The 19929-nt window shown below is 49.3% G+C and overlaps 1 protein-coding gene across 2 annotated transcripts in view; it reads right to left on the bottom strand.

Moving 5' to 3' along the window:
* Positions 1–14627, bottom strand: part of SERHL2 (serine hydrolase like 2) — a 219513-nt gene extending 204886 nt beyond the window's left edge. For both annotated transcript variants that reach the window (XM_069737104.1, XM_069737107.1), the window contains exon 1: positions 14533–14627. The gene's annotated coding sequence lies outside the window, so the exon portion shown is untranslated. The remainder of the gene's footprint in view (positions 1–14532) is intronic.
* Positions 14628–19929: the final 5302 nt, after the last annotated feature.

The raw sequence follows: 19929 nt of genomic DNA, 5'->3' as shown, positions 1-19929 counted from the left end.
AACCTGGAGCAGGGCAGCCGCCACCGTCTCTGCCAGTATGTTAGGTAACGCAACCGCCTCTGGATACCGTGTGGCATAATCTACCACTGTCAATATATACCTTTTCCCTGACGGACTGGGTTTGGCTAACGGCCCTATCAGATCGACCGCTACTCGGCTAAATGGTTCCTCCACAATGGGGAGGGGGCGTAATTTGGCCTTGCATCGATCTCCCATCTTGCCAATGCGCTGGCAACTGTCACAGGTCTGGCAGTATTGACGAACATCATAGGTTACCCCCGGCCAAAAGAAGTTTTGTGTCAGACAATGCCTGGTGCGACTGACGCCGAAGTGCCCAGCCAAGGGTATGTCATGAGAGATTCGCAGTAACTCCTGCCTATACTTCTTGGGAACTACCAGCTGTCGTTTTATAGTGGGGCTCGTCCCTGTGTGGTGCTGCTCTGTGATCCGGTAGAGGAGTCCCTGCTTCCATATAAACTGTTCCCCTTCCAGTACCCCTCTCCCCTCCTGTGCCTTCCCACGATATCCCTCCAATGAAGGATCCTCAAGTAACTCCCTCTTAAATTCATCTGGGGTGGCCCAAGACATGTGTCTGGCTATGGGAATACGTGTAGGGCTGGGATGTCTTACCTGGGCCTCCTCTGAGTGTGATTCCGCCTCTGCAGCTCGAGCTTGTCTCCGGGTGGTCACAGGATATGTCTCAGCCAGAGGGGCAACCGAGAAGGCAGAGAACATGGGCCCCAAGTCATTTCCCAGCAAAACGTCTGCAGATAAATCCTCCATCAAGCCGACCTCAACAAGGCCATCCCCCACTCCCCAGTTCAGGTGAATCCTGGCAGTGGACAGTCAATGTATGGCTCCCCCTGCTACACGGACTGCCACTGTCCGGTCTGTCTACTCTTGGTCCCGGACGAGATGAGGCTTCACAAGGGTCAAAGTTGCTCCGGAATCTTAGTCCCTGCATGCGTTTCCCATTAACCCACGCGACCTGTCGATGCTGTTGTCGATTATCTGCCGGGGCTGCCTGCACGGGGTCTACTTCATGCAGCACTTCCTCCATGTCTTCCACCCCTTGGTTAGTTGTAGCTCCCAATGCCTGGTCAGCTTCGCCTTGGTAGCAGTGTACAGCGGCCCGGAGGAAGGTAGCTGTTCCCGCCTTTGGCCACTGGGTATGCTGAGTCCGGTTGGGACATTGTCTTTGCAGGTGGCCCAGCTGACGGCAGGTGTGGCATCGCGCCCCAGGGGAACTGTGGTAGGACGGGTTTCTAGCTGGTCCCCCTACAATCTTCGGTGGTTTGGGGCCCTCCAGGTCCATGGGCGGACCCCTAGTGACCATCTTTGATCCGGACAACTGAGGCCTCCTGGCCTCATGATGTTCATCGGCCAGACGAGCGGCTTCCTCAAGAGTCATTGGCCGCCTGTCCCGAAGCCATTCCTGTGTCTCGGGGTTTAGTCCATTAAAGAATCGTTCTAACAAGAAGAGCTGGAGGATGTCCTCCTTAGGGGTTGCTTGGCTCCCTTGTACCCACTGTAGCAGTGACCGCCGTAATTTACAGGCCCATTCAGCGTGGGTATCGGTTACTTGTTTTATAAGTCCGTGGAACTTTTGGCGGTATGCCTCTGGTGTCAGCGCATACCGGGCCAAGATCACTTCTTTGATCCGCTCATAGTCCATACAGTCCTCATCAGGTACCGTGCGATAGGCGTCCGCTGCCCGGCCTGTCAGCTTGCTGGCCAGAATCTGAACCCGTTCCTCCGGCTTCACTTGATGAAGGGCACACTGCCGCTCAAAGTCCTGCAGAAAGCCATCAATGTCTTCCTCTGCCTCCCCCAACTGTCGGAAGGCATTATACTGGATCTTTTTGTGGCTTACTGTTGAAGGTACCTGGGCGGAGGCCAGAGCTCCCCTTGTTCGCTGACTCTCCTTTCTCCGCTCTGCCATCTCCATCTTGGCCAGCTCCACTTTGGTCCGCTCTGCCACCTCCATCTTGGTTAGCTCTATCCTGGTCCGCTCGGCCATCTCTTCCTTCAGATCAGTACGCACATCAGCTATCACCTCTCGTATGATCTCTACTGCAGGGTTTGGGCCATAGAACGCCAGTCTGTTCTTTACCTCCCTCTGGAATTCAGTCTCCTCCACGTTCACATTGGGGGGTGCTGCACTGTCGTGTTCCATGATGGCTTCTATCAAATCCGCTTTTGTTTTGTTGCTGGCGATTAACCCTCGGGCTTCCACCAGATCTTTTAATGTAGTCCTCTTTAACGTCTGGTAGTTGTCTTCCATTCATTCCTTTCCTCCCGTAGAAAGGGTATCACATCCCACTGCTGCCACCAGTGTAACGGGGTCTACTGGGCTGTAGTACCTCTTTCAGCACCCCCCGTGTTTCAGGAGGTCCACTCTGCTTTTGCTGGATTCTGAATGAAGGACGCTGGCTGGAATTCCTTGATTACGTGAGAGCATATAAAAGCTGACTGCTACTCCACGTATTTCCAGTCTAAAAGAACACACTTTATTCACAGCACACAGAATATATAACACAGATACACAGGGCAGACCAATAGAAAAAGCAGGCCAGACATACATTACAATAGCCGCAGGGGGCCGGAGCCTGCTGATATTTACTGTGGGAATTACAAAGGTGGGGGAGGTCAGATGGAGAATATCTTGTCCCTTCTGACCAGGGGCGCAGCCTGTGGACTGATGCATTTCACATGGAACCTATTATACATAATATATACTGCATAACATATTCTTGGTGCTGGGGGTTCTGTAACACGTGGTAAAAATGTATTTATTCTTTCTTCACCACTCAGTGGTATAAAACTCTATGAGGCAAATGTAGTGTCAATATGATCACAGCACCCCTAGATGAATTCAATGGGAAGTGTAGTTTGTAAAATGAGTTCACATATGGGGGATTCTGTTATTCTGGTACCTCAGTGGCTCTGCCAATGTGACATTGCACCCTCAAACCATTCCAGCAAAATCTGAACTCCAATATGGCGCCTCTTCCCTTCTGAGCTTTGCACTGTACCTCAAAAGATATTATGCAAAATCCCAAAACCATTGTGACAGTCTGGGTATGGGAGTACTAGAATAGTACACCCCCAGACAAACAAGTCCGCTCCACACAATACATATCAAAGGAGGAGAATAAGGAGCATATCATGGACAATATATACCGTATATACTCGAGTATAAGCCGACCCGAGTATAAGCCGACCCCCCTAATTTTGCCACAAAAAACTGGGAAAAGCTATTGACTCGAATATAAGCCTAGGGTGGAAATGCAGCATTTACCGGTGAATTTCAAAAATAAAAATAGATCATTATTTCCTCATAGCTGTGCCATATAGTGCTCTGCACCATTCATTATTTCCCCATAGCTGTGCCATATAGTGCTCTGCACCGTTCATTATTGCCCCATAGCTGTGCCATATAGCGCTCTGCACTGTTCATATTTCCCCATAGCTCTGCCATATAGTGCTCTGCACCGTTCATATTTCCCCATAGCTCTGCCATATAGTGCTCTGCACCGTTCATATTTCCACATATCTGTGCCCTGTATGCTATGCACCATTCATATTGCCCCATATCTGTGCCCTATATGCTCTGCACCGTTCATACTGCCCCATATCTGTGCACCATATAGTGCTCTGCACCGTTCATACTGCCCCCATATCTGTGCCCCATATAGTGCTCTGCACCGTTCATACTGCCCCATATCTGTGCCCCATACAGTGCTCTGCACCGTTCATATTGTCCCATAGTGCCCCATATAGTGCTGTACACCGTTCATACTGCCCCATATCTGTGCACCATATAGTGCTCTGCACCGTTCATACTGCCCCCATATCTGTGCCCCATATAGTGCTCTGCACCGTTCATACTGCCCCATATCTGTGCCCCATACAGTGCTGTGCACCGTTCATATTGTCCCATAGTAGTGCCCCATATAGTGCTCTGCACCGTTCATATTGTCCCATAGTAGTGCCCCATATAGTGCTCTGCACCGTTCATATTGTCCCATAGTAGTGCCCCATATAGTGCTCTGCACCGTTCATATTGTCCCATAGTAGTGCCCCATACAGTGCTCTGAACAGTTCATACTGCCCCAGAGATGCTCCACATAAATCTGTGCCGCTGCTGCAATTAAAAAAAAAAAAAAAAAAAAAGCCATACTCACCTCTCTTGATTGCAGCTCCCGGCGTCTCGTTCCGGCGTCCGGTCCCGGCGTCTCCGCACTGACTGATCAGGCAGATGGCGCCGCACACACTATATGCGTCATCGCGCCCTCTGACCTGAACAGTCAGAGCGGAGCGGAGCGACGCCGGGAAGATGGAGCGGCGCCCGGCGGCTGGAACGGGGACAGGTAAATATGACATACTTACCTGGTCCCGACGTCCGGCTCCCTCTGCCTGTCCCACGGTCTCCGGGTGCCGCAGCTTCTTTCTCTATCAGCGGTCACCGTTACCGCTGATTAGAGAAATGAATAGGCGGCTCCAACCCTATGGGAGGTGGAGCCGCCTATTCATTTCTCTAATGAGCGGTCCCACGTGACCGCTGAAGAGGGGAAGAGCTGCAGCACAGAAGACCCGTGGTGTTATGATTAGGCAACTCAGTACCACAGTGAACATAGAGGTCAGAGCACATACAGTGATCTGACAATAATCCAAAAACATAGAACGAGCTCTGAGACGTGGGAACTCTGTTGACCGCAATCCCTAATCCTATCCAACAACACTAGAGGCAGCCGTGGATTGCGCCTAACGCTACCTATGCAACTCGGCACAGCCTGAGAAACTAGCTAGCCTGGAGATAGAAAATAAGCCTACCTTGCCTCAGAGAAATAAACCAAAGGAAAAGGCAGCCCCCCACATATAATGACTGTGAGTAAGATGAAAAGACAAACGTAGAGATGAAATAGATTTAGCAAAGTGAGGCCCGACTTACTGAACAGAGCGAGGATAGGAAAGGTAACTTTGCGGTCAACACAAAACCCTAAAAACCACGCAAAGGGGGCAAAAATACCCTCCGTACCGAACTAACGGCACGGAGGTACACCCTCTGCGTCCCAGAGCTTCCAGCAAACAAATAGATAAGCTGGACAGAAGAAAAGCAAACAAAATAGCAAAGGAAAACTTAGCTATGCAGAGCAGCAGGCCACAGGAACGATCCAGGAGGAAACAGGTCCAATACTGGAACATTGACAGGAAGCCAGGATCAAAGCACTAGGTGGAGTTAAGTAGAGCAGCACCTAACGACCTCACCACATCACCTGAGGGAGGAAACTCAGAAGCCGCAGTACCACTTCCCTCCACCAACGGAAGCTTACAGAGAGAATCAGCCGAAGTACCACTTGTGACCACAGGAGGGAGCTATGCCACAGAATTCACAACAGTACCCCCCCCCTTGAGGAGGGGTCACCGAACCCTCACCAGAGCCCCCAGGCCGACCAGGATGAGCCACATGAAAGGCACGAACGAGATCGGGAGCATGGACATCAGAGGCAAAGACCCAGGAATTATCTTCCTGAGCATAACCCTTCCACTTAACCAGACACTGGAGTTTCCGTCTTGAAACACGAGAATCCAAAATCTTCTCCACAATATACTCCAACTCCCCCTCCACCAAAACCGAGGCAGGAGGGTCAACAGAAGGAACCATAGGTGCCACGTATCTCCGCAACAATGACCTATGGAATACGTTATGTATGGAAAAAGAATCTGGAAGGGTCAGATGAAAAGACACAGGATTAAGAACCTCAGAAATCCTATACGGACCAATGAAACGAGGTTTAAACTTAGGAGAGGAAACCTTCATAGGAATATGACGAGAAGATAACCAAACCAGATCCCCAACACGAAGTCGGGGACCCACACAGCGTCTGCGATTAGCAAAACGTTGAGCCTTCTCCTGGGACAAGGTCAAATTGTCCACTACCTGAGTCCAAATCTGCTGCAACCTGTCCACCACAGTATCCACACCAGGACAGTCCGAAGACTCAACCTGTCCTGACGAGAAACGAGGATGGAACCCAGAGTTGCAGAAAAATGGCGAAACCAAGGTAGCCGAGCTAGCCCGATTATTAAGGGCGAACTCAGCCAAAGGCAAAAAGGACACCCAGTCATCCTGATCAGCAGAAACAAAACATCTCAGATATGTTTCCAAGGTCTGATTGGTTCGTTCAGGCTGGCCATTAGTCTGAGGATGGAAAGCCGAGGAGAAAGACAAGTCAATGCCCATCCTACCACAAAAAGCTCGCCAAAACCTCAAAACAAACTGGGAACCTCTGTCAGAAACGATATTCTCTGGAATGCCAAGTAAACGAACCACATGCTGGAAGAACAATGGCACCAAATCAGAGGAGGAAGGCAATTTAGACAAGGGTACCAAATGGACCATCTTAGAAAAGCGATCACAGACCACCCAAATGACTGACATCTTTTGAGAAATGGGAAGATCTGAAATAAAATCCATAGAGATATGTGTCCAAGGCCTCTTCGGGACTGGCAAGGGCAAAAGTAACCCACTGGCACGAGAACAGCAGGGCTTAGCCCGAGCACAAATCCCACAGGACTGCACAAAAGTACGCACATCCCGCGACAGAGATGGCCACCAAAAGGATCTAGCCACTAACTCTCTGGTACCAAAGATTCCAGGATGACCAGCCAAGACCGAACAATGAACCTCAGAGATAACTTTATTCGTCCACCTATCAGGGACAAACAGTTTCTCCGCTGGACAACGATCAGGTTTATTAGCCTGAAATTTTTGCAGCACTCGCCGCAAATCAGGGGAGATGGCAGACACAATTACTCCCTCTTTGAGGATACCCGCCGGCTCAGATACACCCGGAGAGTCGGGCACAAAACTCCTAGACAGAGCATCCGCCTTCACATTTTTAGAGCCCGGAAGGTATGAAATCACAAAGTCAAAACGGGCAAAAAACAACGACCAACGAGCTTGTCTAGGATTCAACCGCTTGGCGGACTCGAGATAAGTCAAGTTCTTATGATCAGTCAAGACCACCACGCGATGCTTAGCTCCTTCAAGCCAATGACGCCACTCCTCGAATGCCCACTTCATGGCCAGCAACTCTCGGTTGCCCACATCATAATTTCGATCAGCAGGCGAAAACTTCCTGGAAAAGAAGGCGCACGGTTTCATCACTGAGCAATCAGAACCTCTCTGCGACAAAACAGCCCCTGCACCAATCTCAGAAGCATCAACCTCGACCTGGAACGGAAGAGAAACATCTGGTTGACACAACACAGGGGCAGAAGAAAAACGACGCTTCAACTCTTGAAAAGCTTCCACAGCAGCAGAAGACCAATTGACCACATCAGCACCCTTCTTGGTCAAATCGGTCAATGGTTTAGCAATACTAGAAAAATTGCAGATGAAGCGACGATAAAAATTAGCAAAGCCCAGGAACTTTTGCAGACTTTTCAGAGATGTCGGCTGAGTCCAATCATGGATGGCTTGGACCTTAACAGGATCCATCTCGATAGTAGAAGGGGAAAAGATGAACCCCAAAAATGAAACCTTCTGCACACCAAAGAGACACTTTGATCCCTTCACAAACAAAGAATTAGCACGCAGGACCTGAAAAACCGTTCTGACCTGCTTCACATGAGACTCCCAATCATCCGAGAAGATCAAAATGTCATCCAAGTACACAATCAGGAATTTATCCAGGTACTCTCGGAAGATGTCATGCATAAAGGACTGAAACACTGATGGAGCATTGGCAAGTCCGAATGGCATTACTAGATACTCAAAATGACCCTCGGGCGCATTAAATGCAGTTTTCCATTCATCGCCTCGCTTAATTCGCACAAGATTATACGCACCACGAAGATCTATCTTGGTGAACCAACTAGCCCCCTTAATCTGAGCAAACAAATCAGATAACAACGGCAAGGGGTACTGAAATTTAACCGTGATCTTATTTAGAAGGCGGTAATCTATACAAGGTCTCAGCGAACCATCCTTCTTGGCTACAAAAAAGAACCCTGCTCCTAATGGCGACGATGACTGGCGAATATGCCCCTTCTCCAGGGACTCCTTCACATAACTGCGCATAGCGGCGTGCTCAGGCACAGACAAATTAAACAATCGGCCTTTTGGGAACTTACTACTAGGAATCAAATTGATAGCACAATCACAATCCCTATGCGGAGGTAGGGCATCGGACTTGGGCTCATCAAATACATCCCGGTAATCAGACAAGAACTCTGGAACCTCAGAAGGGGTGGATGACGAAATTGACAGAAATGGAACATCACCATGTACCCCCTGACAACCCCAGCTGGACACCGACATGGATTTCCAATCTAATACTGGATTATAGACTTGTAGCCATGGCAACCCCAACACGACCACATCATGCAGATTATGCAACACCAGAAAGCGAATAACCTCCTGATGTGCAGGAGCCATGCACATGGTCAGCTGGGTCCAGTACTGAGGCTTATTCTTGGCCAAAGGCGTAGCATCAATTCCTCTCAATGGAATAGGACACTGCAAGGGCTCCAAGAAAAACCCACAATGCTTAGCATACTCCAAGTCCATCAAATTCAGGGCAGCGCCTGAATCCACAAATGCCATGACAGAATACGATGACAAAGAGCAGATCAAGGTAACGGACAGAAGAAATTTTGACTGCACTGTACCAATGGTGGCAAACCTAGCGAACCGCTTAGTGCGCTTAGGACAATCAGAGATAGCATGAGTGGAATCACCACAGAAGAAACACAGCCCATTCAGACGTCTGTGTTCTTGCCGTTCAACTCTGGTCAAAGTCCTATCGCACTGCATAGGCTCAGGTTTAAGCTCAGGTAATACCGCCAAATGGTGCACAGATTTACGCTCACGCAAGCGTCGACCAATCTGAATGGCCAAAAACATAGACTCATTCAAACCAGCAGGCATAGGAAATCCCACCATGACATCCTTAAGGGCTTCAGAGAGACCCTTTCTGAACATAGCTGCCAGCGCAGATTCATTCCATTGAGTGAGCACGGACCACTTTCTAAATTTCTGACAATATAACTCTATCTCATCCTGACCCTGACAAAGAGCCAGCAAATTTTTTTCTGCCTGATCCACAGAATTAGGCTCATCGTACAGCAATCCGAGCGCCAGGAAAAACGCATCGATATTACTTAATGCAGGATCTCCTGGCGCAAGAGAAAATGCCCAGTCCTGAGGGTCGCCACGCAAAAAAGAAATAATGATCAAAACCTGTTGAACTGGATCACCAGAGGAGCGAGGTTTCAAGGCCAGAAATAGTTTACAATTATTTTTGAAACTCAGAAACTTAGTTCTATCACCAAAAAACAAATCAGGAATAGGAATTCTTGGTTCTAACATAGATTTCTGATCAATAGTGTCCTGAATCTTTTGTACTCTTGCCGAGAGCTGATCCACACATGAAGACAGACTTCTAATGTCCGTTGCTACACCTGTGTCCTGAACCACCCAAATGTCTAGGGGGAAAAAAAGGCAAAACACAGTGCAGAGAAAAAAAAATGTTCTCAGAACTTCTTTTTTCCCTCTATTGAGAATCATTAGTACTTTGGCTTCCTGTACAGTTATGATTAGGCAACTCAGTACCACAGTGAACATAGAGGTCAGAGCACATACAGTGATCTGACAATAATCCAAAAACATAGAACGAGCTCTGAGACGTGGGAACTCTGCAGACCGCAATCCCTAATCCTCTCCAAACAACACTAGAGGCAGCCGTGGATTGCGCCTAACGCTACCTATGCAACTCGGCACAGCCTGAGAAACTAGCTAGCCTGAAGATAGAAAATAAGCCTACCTTGCCTCAGAGAAATACCCCAAAGGAAAAGGCAGCCCCCCCACATATAATGACTGTGAGTAAGATGAAAAGACAAACGTAGTGATGAAATAGATTTAGCAAAGTGAGGCCCGACTTACTGAACAGAGCGAGGATAGGAAAGGTAACTTTGCGGTCAACACAAAACCCTAAAAACCACGCAAAGGAAGCAAAAAGACCCTCCGTACCGAACTAACGGCACGGAGGTACACCCTCTGCGTCCCAGAGCTTCCAGCAAACAAATAGATAAGCTGGACAGAAGAAAAGCAAACAAAATAGCAAAGGAAAACTTAGCTATGCAGAGCAGCAGGCCACAGGAACGATCCAGGAGGAAACAGGTCCAATACTGGAACATTGACAGGAAGCCAGGATCAAAGCACTAGGTGGAGTTAAGTAGAGCAGCACCTAACGACCTCACCACATCACCTGAGGGAGGAAACTCAGAAGCCGCAGTACCACTTCCCTCCACCAACGGAAGCTTACAGAGAGAATCAGCCGAAGTACCACTTGTGACCACAGGAGGGAGCTCTGCCACAGAATTCACAACACCATGGGACGGCAGGGGGAGCATCAGGATCGCTGGGACTAGGTAAGTATACCTCAGCGCCCTCACCCCCTCACCCGCCGACCCTGCCACCCACCTTGACTCGAGTATAAGCCGAGAGGGGCACTTTCAGCCCAAAAATTTGGGCTGAAAATTTCGGCTTATACTCGAGTATATACGGTAATTAAATCTTTATTAATACATAAAAATGATTAAAACACGATCAGTAATAAGTCACAGCGTATAAGTTCCAATGAAGGGCCGAAAGAGGACAGTCCCTCCAAAATACCCCTAAACATATGACAGGGAAAGTCCCGCATATAATGGATAAAGCACACAATATGCTTACCAGGAGCACTATACAAGACAGGTAAGTATCAGGTAGAGCAGTAAAGTCAATCTAGCTATTCAAAAGCAACACCCATGTGGGCTGCAGATGCATATGGTCAAATAATAGCGCAATACCAGTGTACACTCACCAGACAGTGCAGAGGAGAGACACAGCCGGAAAGAGAATACATTTCTAAAACCTGACCTGCACATCCAAACATAGACTCAGTGTGAACAGGTGCTGAACCTAGAGTCGCCAACTCGTATATAGTTAAATAAATAAGGCAGCACACTGCAGCGCTAGAACATACAAACTTGAAATACGAAATTTGAACTGCATTACTGCACTAGAAATATGAAAAAATTAGAGCTTTTAGCGCATAAAAATGGCCAATTTTATGTGTACCTGGTAGCCCCGTTACGGCATCTCTCTTATACCAGGTCCTAAACTTGCCTTACCTCGCTGAGAATAAACGTCTCCATCTGAATGGGTACATGTGAAACCTCTTCCTAGACTAAAATTCTCTCTTCCTAAACCCGACATAATATGACACCTGGTTTACATACAGTAAACCATCTCATATCACCATTTTTTTGCATATTCCACACTACTAATGTTAGTAGTGTGTATGTGCAAAATTTGGGCGCTCTAGCCAGAGTGGGAAAGCCAGTGACTGAGGGCAGATATTAATAGCCCGGAGAGGGTCCATGGTTATTGCCCCCCCCCCCCCTGGCTAAAAACATCTGCCCCCAGCCACCCCAGAAAAGGCACATCTGGAAGATGCGCCTATTCTGGCACTTGGCCACTCTCTTCCCACTCCCGTGTAGCGATGGGATATGGGGTAATGAAGGGTTAATGTCACCTTGCTATTGTAAGGCGACATTAAGCCAGATTAATAATGGAGAGGCGTCAATTATGACACCTATCCATTATTAATCCAATTGTATGAAATGGTTAAAAAACATAGCAGTTGCCAGACTCTGTCCCTAACTACCAGCAGCGCAGGTGCCAGGCTCGGTCCCTCACTACCAGCAGCGCAGGTGCCAGGCTTGGTCCTTCACTACCAGCAGCGCAGTTGCCAGGCTCTGTCCCTCACTACCAGCAGCGCAGGTGCCAGGCTCGGTCCCTCACTACCGGCAGCGCAGGCTCAGTCCTTCACTATCAGCAGCACCGGCTCGGTCCCTCACTATCAGCAGAGCAGGCTCGGTCACTTGACTAATCTTAAAGGGAACATGTCACCCCCAAAATCGAAGGCGAGCTAAGCCCACCGGTATCAGGGGCTTATCCACAGCATTCTGAAAAGCTGTAGATAAGCCCCCCGATGTATCCTGAAAGATGAGATAAAGAGGTTAGATTATAGTCACCAAGGGGCTGTCCTGCTGCGGTCCAGTCCGGGGACTACCATCTTTATAGGATGACGTCCTCTTCTGGTGTACACGCTGCTGCTCCGGTGCAGGCGTACTTTGTCTGCCCTGTTGAGGGCAGAGCAAAGTACTGCAGTGCGCATGCGCTGGGCCTCTCTAACCTTTCCCGGCGCCTGCGCACTGCAGTACTATGCTCTACCCTCAACAGGGCAGACAAAGTATGCCTGCGCCGGAGCATGAAGACCAGAAAGGCCAGCGTCACACTGGTGTATTGCATCCGATGCGATATGCTAATGACACTCGGCTCCTGCGTCTGTGCTCCGATTCTCTCGCACAGGGAGGATCGGAGCACAGCTGCGGAGGAGGAGGAAAAATTAATTTCTCCATCTCCTCCATTGCTGGGGTCCGCTTATAACGCACATCACTTGGATGATAAATCGAGTGGTGTGCGCTGTCTCATTCGCACCCATAGGCTTATATGGGTGTGAGTGAGCCAAGAGTTTTTCTCGGTCTGAGACAATCGCAGCATGCTGCGATTGTCTCGGCCGAGGAAAACCGCCGACAAAAAGTCGGCTGGTGGGAGCTGCCCCATAGCTTAACATTGGTCCGAGTGCAATGCGATATTTTATCGCATTGCACTTGGCCGTTTAAAACGCCAGTGTGACGCCGGCCAAAAGGATGTGATCATAAGATGGAAGGCCCCGGACTGGACCGTGATGCCCATCGGATCGGATCTCCCGCCCAGTTGAGTATAATCTAAGGGTACCGTCACACTGAACGATATCGCTAGCGATCCGTGACGTTGCAGCGTCCTGGCTAGCGATATCGTTCAGTTTGACACGCAGCAGCGATCTGGATCCTGCTGTGATGTCGTTGGTCGCTGAGGAAAGTCCAGAACTTTATTTCGTCGCTGGATCTCCCGCTGACATCGCTGGATCGGTGTGTGTGACGCTGATTCAGCGATGTCTTCACTGGTAACTAGGGTAAACATCGGGTTACTAAGTGCAGGGCCGCGCTTAGTAACCCGATGTTTACCCTGGTTACCAGCGTAAAAGTAAAAAAAACAAACACTACATACTTACCTTCCGCTGTCTGTCCCCGGCGCTGTGCTTCTCTGCACTGGCTGTGAGCGTCGGCCAGCCGGAAAGCACAGCGGTGACGTCACCGCTCTGCTTTCCGGCCGCTGTGCTCACAGTCAGTGCAGAGAAGCACAGCGCCGGGGACAGACAGCGGAAGGTAAGTATGTAGTGTTTGTTTTTTTTACTTTTACGATGGTAACCAGGGTAAACATCGGGTTACTAAGCATGGCCCTGCGCTTAGTAACCCGATGTTTACCCTGGTTACTGGCATCGTTGGTCGCTGGAGAGCTGTCTGTGTGACAGCTCTCCAGCGACCAAACAGCGACGGTGCAGCGATCGACATCGTTGTCGGTATCGCTGCAGCGTCGCTGAGTGTGAAGGTACCTTAGGGTACCGTCACACTAAGCGACGCTGCAGCGATACCAATAACGATGTCGATCGCTGCAGCGTCGCTGTTTGGTCGCTGGAGAGCTGTCACACAGACAGCTCTCCAGCGACCAACGATCCCGATGTCCCCTGTAACCTGGGTAAACATCTGGTTACTAAGCGCAGGGCCGCGCTTAGTAACCCGATGTTTACCATGGTTACCAGCGTAAACGTTAAAAAAACAAACACTACATACTTACCTTCCGCTGTCTGTCCTCCGGCGCTCTGCTTTCCTCTGCACTGTCAGCGCCGGTCAGCCGGAAAGCAGAGTGGTGACGTCACCGCTGTGCTTTCCGGCTGGCTGGCGCTGACACAGGATGCAGGAGGAGTGCAGAGAAGCAGAGCGCCGGGGACTGCTGAAGGTAAGTATGTAGTGTTTGTTTTTTTAATGTTTACGCTGGTAACCAGGGTAAACATCGGGTTACTAAGCGCGGCCCTGCGCTTAGTAACCCGATGTTTACCCTGGTTACCAGTGAAGACATCGCTGAATCAGCGTCACACACACCGATTCAGCGATGTCAGCGGGAGATCCAGTGACGAAATAAAGTTCTGGACTTTCCTCAGCGACCAACGATCTCCCAGCAGGGGCCTGATCGTTGGTCGCTGTCACACATAACGATTTCCTTAACGATATCGTTATGTGTGAAGGTACCTTTAGTGTGACGGTACCTTTAACCTCTCTTTCTCATCTTTCAGGTTACATCATTGGCTTATCTACAGGATTCCAGAATGCTGTAGATAAGCCCCTGATGCCGGAGGGCTTAGCTCATCTTCCATTTTGGGGGAGACAGATTCCCTTTAACACTCAATGACATTCAGCATTTCAGACTCCCAGAAGCGCTGAGCTCTGGTTCCGTGGAGCTCTGAGGATGTACAGCCAATGTGACAGGAGACAGGACGGGAGGAGGCGACACACTGGGGTTATCCGGCTCTGTACCTGCTCCAGGATTTCATGGAAGCCGCGCTCACAATTCCTCTACTTCAGGAGAGACGGAAGTGACTAGAACCGAGCTGATTTCTTGAGGGAATGATGTCACCGGAAGGGGCGGAGTCTCCTAGTCCTGTGAAGACCCTATATTATGATGTAGCCTTGTGCTCAGGCTGCTGGAACCTTCGTTGTGACTAGATCGGAGTTGATTATGAGGTCCTCGGTTCTAGACGGCTCACCCGACATCAGGAATCAGCGCTGTGCTCAGGCTGCTGGAGAGGATCCGTGCACAGATGGGAATGAGGGCACAGGACTCCGCGGGAGCGCTCCAGGATGTAGTCTGGAAAGAGTTACTGTTACTTGAGTGGGACTGTGTGGAAATGGGGACATGATGAGGGGCTCTGTGGAGAAGGGCACACGAAGAGGGGGGGCTCTGTGGAGAAGGGCACACGAAGAGGGGGGGCTCTGTGGAGAAGGGCACACGAAGAGGGGGGGCTCTGTGGAGAAGGGCACACGAAGAGGGGGGGCTCTGTGGAGAAGGGGACACGAAGAGGGGGGGCTCTGTGGAGAAGGGGGACGCGAAGAGGGGGGCTTTGTGGAGAAGGGGGACGCGAAGAGGGGGGGCTTTGTGGAGAAGGGACACGAAGAGGGGGGGCTTTGTGGAGAAGGGACACGAAGAGGGGGGGCTTTGTGGAGAAGGGGGACACGAAGAGGGGGGGCTTTGTGGAGAAGGGGGACACGAAGAGGGGGGGCTTTGTGGAGAAGGGGACACGAAGAGGGGGGGCTTTGTGGAGAAGGGGGACACGAAGAGGGGGGGCTTTGTGGAGAAGGGGACACGAAGAGGGGGGGCTTTGTGGAGAAGGGGACACGAAGAGGGGGGGCTTTGTGGAGAAGGGGAACACGAAGGGGGGGCTTTGTGGAGAAGGGGGACGCGAAGAGGGGGGCTTTGTGGAGAAGGGGACGCGAAGAGGGGGGGCTTTGTGGAGAAGGGGGACGCGAAGAGGGGGGGCTTTGTGGAGAAGGGGACACGAAGAGGGGGGCTTTGTGGAGAAGGGGGATGCGAAGAGGGGGGCTTTGTGGAGAAGGGGACACGAAGAGGGGGGCTTTGTGGAGAAGGGGGACGCGAAGAGGGGGGGCTTTGTGGAGAAGGGGACACGAAGAGGGGGGCTTTGTGGAGAAGGGGGACGCGAAGAGGGGGGGCTTTGTGGAGAAGGGGGACGCGAAGAGGGGGGGCTTTGTGGAGAAGGGGGACGCGAAGAGAGGGGGCTTTGTGGAGAAGGGGGACACGAAGAGGGGGGGCTTTGTGGAGAAGGGGGACTCTCTAGGAAAGTTCCCACGATCTATGAACAGCCAGCAGAGGGCGCCTCACCGCAAATGCAGGTAAATATAGGTCATTGACCTACTTTACCTACATTCTCCGGGGTTTTGCAGCGAGGAGTAGCGTTGCATTAGCAGAACTCGTGGCTGCAAAATGTTTTAACCCCTTCAGAAGGATTTACATCGTTGGACTTTACAGATCTGCGGAAGGTAAGTATATTGTTGGTTTATTATGTTTTTTTATTTACAGATCGAGGGTCTTCAGTGATTGGATTGGGTGTTAAATAAAATATTACAACAACCTTTGTTTTTATTTCATTAAAATAATTTTTAATAATGTGTTTGTGTAATTTTTTTAACCCTTTACTAGTATTGGATTAATAATGGATAGGTGTCATAATTGACGCCTCTCCATTATTAATTAGGCTTAATGTCACCTTACAATAGCAAGGTGGCATTAACCCTTCATTACCCCATATCCCACCGCTACACGGGAATGGGAAGAGAGTGGCCAAGTGCCAGAATAGGCGCATCTTCCAGATGTGCCTGTTCTGGGGTGGCTGGGGGCAGATGTTTTTAGCCAGGGGGGGGCCAATAACCATGGACCCTCTCCAGGCTATTAATATCTGCCCTCAGTCACTGGCTTTACTACTCTGGCGGAGAAAATTGCGTGGGATGCCAATTTTTCCCGCCATTTAACCCTTAACCCCTTCATGACCCAGCCTATTTTGACCTTAAAGACCTTGCCGTTTTTTGCAATTCTGACCAGTGTCCCTTTATGAGGTAATAACTCAGGAACGCTTCAACGGATCCTAGCGGTTCTGAGATTGTTTTTTCATGACATATTGGGCTTCATGTTAGTGGTAAATTTAGGTCAATAAAATCTGCGTTTATTTGTGATAAAAACGGAAATTTGGCAAAAATTTTGAAAATTTCGCAATTTTCACATTTTGAATTTTTATTCTGTTAAACTAGAGAGTTATGTGACACAAAATAGTTTTTTTTTTGCTAGGAAGTTATAAGGGTTAAAATTTGACCAGCGATTTCTCATTTTTACAACGAAATTTACAAAACCATTTTTTTAGGGACCACCTCACATTTGAAGTCAGTTTGAGGGGTCTATATGGCTGAAAATACCCAAAAGTGACACCATTCTAAAAACTGCACCCATCAAGGTACTCAAAACCACATTCAAGAAGTTTATTAACCCTTCAGGTGCTTCACAGCAGCAGAAGCAACATGGAAGGAAAAAATGAACATTTAACTTTTAGTCACAAAAATTATCTTTTAGCAACAATTTTTTACTTTCCCAATGGTAAAAGGAGAAACTGAACCAAGAAAGTTGTTGTCCAATTTGTCCTGAGTACGCTGATACCTCATATGTGGGGGTAAACCACTGTTTGGGCGCACGGCAGGGCTTGGAAGGGAAGGAGTGCCATTTGACTTTTTGAATAAAAAATTGGCTCCACTCTTTAGCGGACACCATGTAACGTTTGGAGACCCCCCGTGTGCCTAAAAATTGGAGCTCCCCCACAAGTGACCCCATTTTGGAAACTAGACGCCCCAAGGAACTTATCTAGATGCATAGTGAGCACTTTGAACCCCCAGGTGCTTCACAAATTGATCCGTAAAAATGAAAAAGTACTTTTTTTTCACAAAAAAATTCTTTTCGCCTCAATTTTTTTTCATTTTCACATGGGCAATAGGATAAAATGGATCATAAAATTTGTTGGGCAATTTCTCCCGAGTACGCCGATACCTCATATGTGGGGGTAAACCACTGTTTGGGCACACGGCAGGGCTCGGAAGGGAAGGCACGCCATTTGGCTTTTTAAATGGAAAATTAGCTCCAATTGTTAGCAGACACCATGTCACGTTTGGAGAGCCCCTGTGTGCCTAAACATTGGAGATCCCCCAGAAATGACCCCATTTTGGAAACTAGACCCCCAAAGGAACTAATCTAGATGTGTGGTGAGGACTTTGAACCCCCAAGTGCTTCACAGAAGTTTATAACGCAGAGCCATGAAAATAAAAAAAAAAAATTATTTTCTCAAAAATGATCTTTTAGCCTGCAATTTTTTATTTTCCCAAGGGTAACAGGAGAAATTTGACCCCAAAAGTTGTTGTCCAGTTTCTCCTGAGTACGGTGATACCCCATATGTGGGGGTAAACCACTGTTTGGGCACATGCCGGGGCTCGGATTTGAAGTAGTGACGTTTTGAAATGCAGACTTTGATGGAATGCTCTGCGGGCGTCACGTTGCGTTTGCAGAGCCCCTGATGTTCCTAAACAGTAGAAACCCCCCACAAGTGACCCCATTTTAGAAACTAGACCCCCCAAGGAACTTATCTAGATATGTGGTGAGCACTTTGAACCCCCAAGTGCTTCACAGACGTTTACAACGCAGAGCCGTGAAAATAAAAAATCATTTTTCTTTCCTCAAAAATGATGTTTTAGCAAGCATTTTTTTATTTTCACAAGGGTAACAGGATAAATTGGACCCCAGTAATTGTTGCGCAGTTTGTCCTGAGTATGCTGGTACCCCATATGTGGGGGTAAACCACTGTTTGGGCACACGTCTGGGCTCGGAATTGAGGGAGCACCATTTGACTTTTTGAATACGAGATTGGCTGGAATCAATGGTGGCGCCATGTTGCGTTTGGAGACCCCTGATGTGCCTAAACAGTGGAAACCCCTCAATTCTACCTCCAACACTAACCCCAACACACCCCTAACCCTAATCCCAACTGTAGCCATAACCCTAATCACAACCCTAATTCCAACCCTAACCCTAAGGCTATGTGCCCACGTTGCGGATTCGTGTGAGATTTTTCAGCATCATTTTTGAAAAATCCACGGGTAAAAGGCACTGCGTTTTAGCGGCGGATTTTCCGCGGATTTCCAGTGTTTTTTGTGCGGATTTCACCTGTGGATTCCTATTGAGGAACAGGTGTAAAACGCTGCGGAATCCGCACAAAGAATTGACATGCTGCGGAAAATACAACGCAGCGTTTCAGCGCTGTATTTTCTGCACCATGGGCACAGCGGATTTGGTTTTCCATAGGTTTACATGGTACTGTAAACCTGATGGAACACTGCTGCGAATCCGCAGCGGCCAATCCGCAGTGTGGGCACATAGCCTAATTCTAAAGGTATGTGCACACGCTGCGGAAAACACTGCGGATCCGCAGCAGTTTCCCATGAGTTTACAGTTCAATGCAAACCCATGGGAAACAAAAATCGCTGTACACATGCTGCGGAAAAACTGCACGGAAACGCAGCGGTTTACATTCCGCAGCATGTCACTTCTTTGTGCGGATTCCGCAGCGGTTTTACAACTGCTCCAATAGAAAATCGCAGTTGTAAAACCGCAGTGAAATGTGCAGAAAAAACGCGGTAAATCCGCCATAAATCCGCAGCGGTTTAGCACTGCGGATTTATCAAATCCGCAGCGGAAAAATCCGCAGAGGACCAGAATACGTGTGCACATAACGAAACCCTAGCCCTAACCCTACCCCTAACCCTACCCCTAACCCTATTCTAACATTAGTGGAAAAAAAAAAATTCTTTATTTTTTTATTGTCCCTACCTATGGGGGTGACAAAGGGGGGGGGTCATTTATTATTTTGATCACTGAGATAGATTATATCTCAGTGATCAAAATGCACTTTGGAACGAATCTGCTGGCCGGCAGATTCGGCGGGCGCACTGCGCATGCGCCCGCCATTTTGGAAGATGGCGGCGCCCGGGGAGAAGACGGACGGACCCCGGCAGAATCGGTAAGTATGATGGGGTGGGGGGAGCACGGGGGGGTAAATCGGAGCGCGGGAGGGGTGGAACGGAGCACGGGGAGGGTGGAACGGAGCACGGGGGGTGGAACGGAGCACGGGGGGGTGGAACGGAGCATGGGGGGGTGGATCGGAGTGCAAGGGGGGTGACTGGAGCACGGGGGGGTGATTGGAGCACAGGGGTGAGCGGACAAGAGCACGGGGGGAGCGGAGCAGTGTACCGGGCAGATCGGAGGGCTGGGGGGGCGATCGGTGGGGTGGGGGCACATTAGTATTTCCAGCCATGGCCGATGATATTTCA

The sequence above is a fragment of the Ranitomeya imitator genome, chromosome 8, assembly GCF_032444005.1.
Source record: "Ranitomeya imitator isolate aRanImi1 chromosome 8, aRanImi1.pri, whole genome shotgun sequence".
Classification (NCBI taxonomy): domain Eukaryota; kingdom Metazoa; phylum Chordata; class Amphibia; order Anura; family Dendrobatidae; genus Ranitomeya; species Ranitomeya imitator.
The sequence above is the reverse complement of the archived record's forward strand: the minus strand, read 5'-3'. Positions and strand labels throughout refer to the sequence as shown.